This window comes from Chlorocebus sabaeus, chromosome 25 (assembly GCF_047675955.1).
Source record: "Chlorocebus sabaeus isolate Y175 chromosome 25, mChlSab1.0.hap1, whole genome shotgun sequence".
NCBI lineage: Eukaryota > Metazoa > Chordata > Mammalia > Primates > Cercopithecidae > Chlorocebus > Chlorocebus sabaeus.
In genome coordinates, this window is record NC_132928.1 from 11,411,248 (window position 1) to 11,420,563 (window position 9,316).

A 9,316-nucleotide genomic window follows, 5' to 3' on the forward strand; every position below is an offset into this window, starting at 1 on the left:
CCCATTTATAGGTTTAAATTAAATATTAAAACTAAAGCAAAGTCCTGATAAACGACTGATTTCAGCACAAAGGATAATTGTTGTTCTTCAAGTTACTTCAAAACTATAGGAGGAACAGGTCTTTTCAAAACTTGTATTGCTTGAACAAAAATGAATTTAATTTACATATGTGTTCTTTTACTGAATAACGCTTTAATAATTAGTTTAGTATAAAATGTGTTCTAATAATCCAAAGAATAGTATCAGATACACATACCAAGAATTTTTCATCCTTACCAATAACTATATTTTAGATGACTTTATTTCTAATATTAAAATAAAAATGCTTACAGTTCCTTTGTTTAAAATAATAATTTTATAATTAATACATAATATTTATAGAAACAAAAGGGAATTTGTGTTTCAGATTTAGAATATATTGATGTTTTTAGGAGATAATAAATAATTTAAAGATTTTTAAAGATTAATACAAATGACTATTTTTCAAGGTTATCTATGTTTGTAAGTGGTGGTGTTGGGTTTTCTAGACTTTACATTTACATTTTTTTTTTTCAGTTTCACAAGGTTGTATTATACCCACACCAAAGGGGAGAAATGCATAAATTTGAAAATTTTTTCAAACCTTTAAAATAGAAATATTAATATGAATGATCACTGTGACTTTCTTTAGCCAACTATAAGTAACTTCATTAAGGTAAGATAAATTGGTAAATCTCAATGCTTTAAGATTTTAAAATAAAATTTAAAATTAACTAGAAAATCAATTTTGAAGTACAATATTAGTGAGAATAACTATAAAAATCTATAAAATACTTTAAAACTGAATCAATTAGAAGTGACTATTATGAGATAAATTTTCTTTAAAATTACCTAATTTTCTATTAGCTATGCCGCTCCCTTTTGTCTCATAGAGTTTCTATTTCATATACTCTATTTTATATATCTTACTAAAATTATAAAACATACACTGTCCTGAAACAAATATTAGTCAGACATAACAAACTCCACTGGTATCTAAAATGCCCTTAGAAAAAATAATAGAAATGACTTTAAAAAAATCTGGAAAGACTGGCATTACAATAAACTTTTCGTTAACTAAAATAATCTATTCACTACGTTTTTATTTTCAATATTTTGTTGAAATAGAAGGCATTTGTATATACACTTGTTACTCTCATAGAAAAGGGATTCCCCCCTTTTTCAAGCATAATTAATGTACTGAAATCACTCTCCCGTCACTTCTATAATTGCAACCATTAATAAACATTTGTGTGGCAATATTACCAAGCAACACCTAAAGTAAATACATACTTTACAAATTCTGGATTATGTTCTCAATTTGCACTCCATTTCCTTTTTCCACTTGGTTATATTTCCCTCACTTCCCTTGTTTATTGTCATAATCACACCTTCCCCGACCTGTCCAAAGAACCATAGTGATTACAGTTAAAAACACTGTACAGAAACATTTTCTACAGCCAGTTTATGAGAGTATTGATGCCTTTTGGGTGCTTTTTCTTGCCACTCTACTACTTGTCTGCCATTCTCACATGTGCTCCTTATTCAGGGCACCTACATAAACTCCCCTCCTCTATCTGCTGATTTCATCGTCCCCCCAACCCACCACCAAACATTAAACCCCTTGAAGGACTACTCCCAAATCTCATTCTGTAGCTGGATACATTAAGTTGAATTTTAAAAACTGGGTTTCTCATGAAAGTTGGCTTTGTGATTAGGTGTCTTAGAAAATTCTTTGCACTGGGAAACGGACTATATGGGAATTTCCTTGTTTTCTTTTTCTCTCTCCACAATGCCACATAAGGTGCGATTCAATATTTTTGATAACTTTAAGTGCAAATAATATTTAATGTTAACTCCTATTTCCTGAACAGAATTTTAAAGCAAAATAATATGCAGACAGTAACCCCAAAGATGGTTTAAAATTTTTTTCTCATTTGCATAGCAAGATTTAATTTCCATCCCTTAAATATGACGAATTGCTGAGATTTTCTCCAGTTAATGCTTTTAACAGCTCCCAATAAACTTCATTAATCAGGCAAGCTCGAGGCCCAATGTGTAGCCTGGAAGCAGCTAATTTGCTTGATGAGACCCCGACTTCAGTGAATAAACAGGTGTATAATCTGAGGACTTTATGGCCTTAATTACAGTCTAATCAGTTCAGCGGTTGGCGGGCAAAAGAGAAAGAAAAAAGGGTGGGGGGTGAGCTCAGAGCCACTTTTCCTAAAATAGGCGACATGCCCTCTTTCTTAATACACCTCAACGACTAATCTTCAGTTTCTTCTCCCCGTCTATTTCCTCCTTCCAGTCCTCTGGCTCTTTCTCCTCGGCCTGCCTTCCCCTTAACCTCTGCGTTCCCGCTCCTCCTTTCTCGCCGTTTTGGCGTCTCCCCGGGAAGCGCTCCGCTCCCGGGCTCGGACCTCCGCGATCCCTGTTTCTGCCGTTCCTCGGGCGGCGGGGTCACTTTGCTCCCCCTCTTGTCGGCGTCCCCCCTTCCTCCCCTCTCTTCTCGCCCTCTCCGCTCCCCCTGGCGTCTCCCGCCCCCGCTCCCCCCCGCACATCCTCCCTGTCACCCGTGGGCCGCCTGACAAATCACTTCAAGGGCAGCCGAACTTTGAAGGACAAGACAAAGCTCTGGCATATGGTCCGATCCCCAGATGTTTGTCTTTCTTCCTCCGCAGCCCCCCACCTCCCCCTTCCCGGGGTTCGTCGGAAACCCATCTCGGCGCTTCCTTCTCCTTGCGCCCCGCGCCGCTCCCCGCTCCCCCACCTCTAAGTTCCCCGCCGAGTGGGAAGTCGCTTAATTTTCCTCTACGGCTTTTGTTTCGCCGGCCTCCCTCTCTAGTCGATTAGTGGGGGGCAAGGCGAGGTTCCTTCAACCTAACGAGGTCTGTGGAACTCCGCCGTGAGAGTCTCCCGGTCGGCTCCCGGGACGTGGGTTGCGGAGAGGCCGCAACGCGGCTGGACAGGGCAGGGCCCGGTGAGGTGCGGTCCTGAGACGCCGTTCGCTTCCCCGCGGGCTGGGGCCGCTCTTGGTCCCGGCGCCACCCAGGACTGGAGGGAGCGCAGCGGGTCGGCGGCTCCGTGCCGTCCCCACCCGCTCACTCGGGGGCGCGCTGGCACTCCCAGGCCCCGGCCGCGGAGGAGCGACCCTCCCTCGCCCCGCAGGGCGACTCTGGCTGGGAAGCCGCGGCAGGGGTGATGGAAGAGACACCCCCCGTTTGAGCGGAGGGAAACTGCCGCACCCCGGGCAGCGGGGAGGGGTCCCGCGCGGCGCGCTCGGCTTTGACCCGGCTCGACCTGGGCCCCCTGCGGGGGAAAGTGCGGGACAGGACTGAACCGGACGGGACGGGACGGGGAGGTGGGAGCGACCTTCGCCGGGCCAGGCGAGGGCGGACTGGAAGCCGCGGGGCTCACGCGGGAGCGCCTCAAGGCTGTAGACCGTAAGCCGAGCCCCACCGCCTCAGTGATGAGCCCGCACCTCTCCCCTGTTTCGGACCGACCAGACCTCCCACCCCGTCTTCTCGGTTCTGCTGATGACCCGTTGCTGACGAAAACTGTTTTGGGTCTAGAGGATCGCGCACGTCTGGCCACAACAGCTTTGGGGCGAAGGAATTGGGTTTCACTGAGCCAAACTGCCCCGCGGTTTACTTTCTTCCTTCCCCTCAACCTGCATCCCCTTAGCGGTGATTGATCCGTAAGAGCCCAGAGAAAGTTACTCCCCCCGCTTCTTAATCAGCTGCCTCTATCTATTTATAACCACACAACTTTGCTGGCGGTAGGTCAACAAAGGCGTGGAGAGCGGCGGAGACTCTCCGCAGTGCAAACAATGAAATAAACGGGACGTGTCTGTTTGCATATACATTACCCGGTGAAATCCGATTGTCCTAGGACAAACCAGCGCTCAAAAGCTGCAGTCATTTTATTTCTCCGTAATTTTATTTGCCTACATTTAAGGAATTAGAAGGTACTAATCCTGCACAGCAAAAATAAAAGGGCATCCGGTAAACAGTCTACTCTCTTCCACGAAATGTTTTAGAAGTCTGAGCATGTGGTGATGTCCTGTACAGCCAATTCTGGTTCTAACAAAAATGCAAATTCTAACCCGAGAAACTGAATTTACATATTCAGATGTTGTTTTTATTGTTACCGTTCCCTCCCCCGACCCCCCACCCTAGGTGGAGGGAGTTTTGGAGTTTTTACTTTTGTTTAGTCCCTGCTCTCACTTTTCTTTAATAGATAAATTTTTTTAAATAAAAGTAATTAGTCATTTTAGAAACGCAGACTCGAATTATGTGAACAACATGCACAATGAAATACGTTATCAATATTCTTTACTGGTGTGATGGAAAAATATATCCTACGCAGAAGGATTAACTTGAATAAAATATTGACTACTGTAAAATAGAAACTTTATGGTATTACCACATATATTTTCGCTAAGTGGCTGAATCAGCAGAAAATTATTTAAAACTATTTACACTACAGCTACAATGTCTTCAAAACAGATTATGGCACTACCTCAAACCGTGTAAATAACTAGATCATGATAGTAAATCAGAGTTCCCAAAAAATATCAGGAAGAACTTAAAAAATTAAAAAAGTATTTTTTTTTCGCTGCTGCCCTCAAATAAGTTAGGTAGGTTCTACCGTCTTTGTGGACAATAGGTGAGCCTGGACCTTTTGTTCTTTGTGTGTGTGTGATCATAAAGGAACCAATGTCTGTTTTGCGACTGGAGAATCAGGCATCTCCAAAAGAACAGCCATGCTCAGCATCCTCTGCTTATCTAAACTAAATTACAGCTTAATAATATTGCATCCTGTGCTACCCGGGTGCTCTCACACACCTGAGTGGACCAGGGCATTTTACTACCTAATTTCTCTTTTGTGTTATGTCTTGATAATCAAAATGCATTATTACTTCTTTTTCAAAATACAATAGGAATCCCTCATCCCCCGCCCCCAAGTTCTGAAAATTCTCAAACCGGCCCTGGAGAAATACAAATGCACAAAGCGACAGGCGAAGCAGGCCCTGTGTTCAGCACTCAATCATTTCCTGTCACAGGTGCAGCCTCTATGCATTATCCTGCCATGATTGATAGAGTGGGTTTGTGCAGACTAGGGGAGCTGGGGAGGCTCAGATGGGGTCCTGTCATTTGGGCTCCATTTCATACTACCTGTAGGGAAAAGGAAATGCTTTGCAGGGATTGGCTGTTTAGTGAGTTTTAAATTTTAGTTTCTCATATATAATAGAAAGGTCATATTTTCTAAAAGTTAACTATATCTTTAAGCTTTATCTTAGAGACAACTTCATTCTGGGAAAAACAAAACAGCCAATGGTAACGCAATAGATTTCGTTTCATTTAGAGTTGATATGTTATAGAAGTACACACCCACAACCTAATTTCCCATGATTACATTAAGTATGTAGAGTTATTTCCTTCAATCTTAGTCTTTAAACAGAAAAAACCCAAAACATGTTTGGTTTATACCCCCAAGTGGCTTAGGGATACAACCACCTAATATTGAGATTGATTTCTATTTAACAAGGCTAAAAAATGCACTTATATCATTGCGAAGCACTTTACTAGACAACAAATTTTGTTATTACTTGTCATTCAATAATACACTAAACATACAGAATACAATACAAAATAAAGCAGAAATATTTATCATGTTAAATTGTGGCTATTCTTCATTTTTGCTGATGACCAGATTTTTGAGTTAGCTGTTGCTATGATCAGTCAAGATCTTAACTAATTAACGTAAGATCAAAGTTGGCAACCATCTCACCAGTGTTATGTAAAACTGTAAAATCCTCTAGGTCCTTCATTTCTTTTTGAAATGGCTAAAGGCAAAATGATTTGCATAAGGAGGTCTCAGATTTTTAAATGTAAAACTTCTTTCATTGGGATTATTAAGTGGCTTTCAGTGATATCCACAGATGTTCATGCACCCACTGCAATGCTTTAATATTTTTCCTTGTGGTTTTTACATACAGCCTGATAGATTGTTTAAAATGATAGGAGTGGGAAATGAAATGGCCTTTAAAATGTTCCCAATTTTTTTTGACACCAGAGCATTCTATCAACACATCTCCATTTTATAATTGCAGCAAATGCTATTACATTTCTCTGAGAAATTTGCCAACTAAATTGTTACCAAGCATCAAATTATCCTTTATTTTTCTTAAACTGACAAATTACACCCAAAGAAAAGAAGGATTAAACATTTTAGCTCCCTAGGAAACAGACCTACAATCTATAAGGCATTTTTGGTTTTGTATTTGCCCTATTACAGCAATGATCTGGAAAATACAACAGTTTAAAATTCTGCGGGCCCACATAATCATTAGGAGTAAATGTTTATATAAGTAGCATTTATAAAGAAACATTAATAAAAGGTAATTTATATTGCCATTTTCTCTTTTTTATAAGAATTAGAATGAAAAGGGACAAAATCTTTAAAGTTTTCTATTAATAATAAGCTTTCAATGGCTAAAAAATTAATGGACATTATTTAAACGAGCATAATGCTGAGTAAATGTGTGGACTGGTATATTTAGGTACATACAGTAAATACAAATAATATCAACCATTATCTTTAAAAATGCACATTTGTTTTATTTAGAACAATGTTTTAGAAAACCAGGAATTTATTATTTAAAGAGCTTTTAATTATTTTAGCTATTATGACAGTACATTTTAAGACACTAAAATATAAAGACAACTTTAAAATACATATCATTTTATTATAATTAGCATTAGACTACTAGATTCATAGTTAACTCTCTCCATTTTGTTTTATGTTAACCATCAAGCAAGAACTGTGGTTATAAAGTGTTCATGATACAGAATGTTCCTTTAGTGTGTCATTTATTATTATTTGATGAAAAATGTCCTCTACCTTATAACACCATCGTATTAAAGTTCTTAGTCAAGAAGAAATAACTTCTGTGTATACATAGAGAGAAACCTGTGGGGGTTTTTTTTGTTTGTTTTTTTTTTTAAATACCAGTGAATTTCAGGTTTGTGTTGAATTACATTTATGACTTACGAATAAAATGGATACTGGATGAAAGATGATTATGGTTAAGTGAAACAAACTTTGTGAGTGGGAGAAAAAAAGCTTTGGATTGGGTGTGTGTATGTGTTCGTCCTTTTCATGATGGGCTTTTTACAATCTTATTTAAATGTTGATATAGACCCCCCAAGTTGACAGAGAAGCCAAATGAGATATCGCCACACAAGAACAAGTTCATCTTTTTTGCTTATATGAGGAATACCCTAAAAAGCAGACCCAAAGCTTCCAACGTGGCCAGTAGGTAAAGTCAACCAAAGAGCCAGATGCTGTAGCAGGGGAAGCATTTTATCTGTCCTTCCAGCTCTTGCCTTGCCTGGAAACAACTCAGAAGGAAGAGAAGTGGAGAGGGTTTACCTCTAAATAATATTGGGTATCCTTCAGTGAATAAAAATGTCTATACATTTCCACCTTTCTCTCAAACACACACCCACATATGATGGCATTCTTGAAAGAATATCATAATGCTATGCTGGTAGGAGTGAAGGATGAACAACAATATAATAAAACTTGTTTTTGGTTAGCTTGAATTATGAGACTCCACTTTTCTGTATGTTTCAAGTTTTGCTTTTTGAGGGCTGCAGACACTGATTTTCAGGTTCAGTGCTCCTGAAGGACCTTTTGGTTGAAATCTAGAACAATACCTTTACAAATATATCTCTAAGTGAACAGGGTAAGCCAATGAGACAGCTACCTAAGGAAACAAAACGATTGAGCTCTCTATTGGAAAGTCACTATTCTCACCTTTCTACATCCCTTTTCCTTCAGTAGATCTCAATGCAGTTATTTTTCCATGTCTTGTAGCTTTTGATTCTTCATGGCTTATAAGGCTAGCTTTTTTTATCCCCCTGAAAGGTATCATGACATAGCTTGATAATGAAACTTTTTGAAGTAGACTGGCATAATGATTTATTAGTAGCAGCATTACTAATAATATACATAGTAATATTTCTCAAGTGACAGCAATGTAATTAGTAATATCAAGAATATAAAAAAGCCAGGACTCAAGTGCCTATCGGAGAAAAAGACAAATAACATATAACCCAATCAGGATACAGGTACCCATTCAACCCAGTTGAAGAACCTGGAATGTTAGACTTACTGCTTTCTTTTTAGCTAAAGGATAATGTTTAAAAATTACTAGAGCTACAATGCTAAATCATGTAAACAAGTTGAATAAAATAAAAGGCATTTAGCTAGAAACTTAATTTTCCAGTTTTATGGTTATAACTTACTTGCCCTAATGATAATCTGGTTTGACAAAAAAAGCTGAAAAAATGTAAACTTGCCGCTATTGTGAGAGAATTCAGGTAGGGTAGCATTCAGAACGGTGCTACTAAAATGGACCCTGGGTCAGTCATATTAGCAGCATCTTGTTACCTGGGGCTCTGCCCCAACCTATGGAATCAGATTCTTTGTGAGTGGGGCCCAGGGTTCTGTATTACAAGCTCAAAGAATTCTTATGCATAATGAAGATTGATAACTTCTATCTTAGAGTGTAGCAAGATGTTTTAGTCTTTCTCAGAAATGTATTTTCCTGAACTAGCTTCTATTTTAAGTAGGTTTCTATCAGAAGATATTTCTTATATAAGAAATGAAATTGACTAGAAAGTCTCAGAGCTTTGGACTTCTGTCTAAATTGCATTTATAATTCTTTGTAACTTGCTTAAGTTGAAGTCTCTAAAGTTAAGATAATGTACAAACATTTCCTATATTCGTTTAAGTAGCATAAAGTGTTAAGTAGTTATGTCTACATGCAGTAGTTGTTTGGTGTTTAGTTTTTAATGACTAGTGTATATGTGTAGCCCTAAAGGCTCTGACAAACCAGCTATAGTTTTTGAGGGTTGATTACAAGCCTGTTTTTCCTGTGTATATCACTTCCCACCCTGGATCGTAACGGAGGTGGGAGAACAGCAGGAACAGTGGGGAAATAAAAAAATAGTCTAGGCAGTAGTTGGTATTTGACAAAATGACATGTATCATTTTTTTGGAAACACTTTAGCCAATCAGTGAAGATTGAGATGCCCATAATAGAAAAGGCAATGTAACACAGATTTGATCAACAAATATTAGTTGAATGATTAATACAATATGTAAAAATATGCTTAGAGAATTCTTAGTCACTTCTGTCTGTAAATCTCCTTCTTGATACAGGAGATGACGATGACTTCTGTAATGCATTCCAGTAGAGAAGGGGTGTCCAATCTTTTGGCTTCTC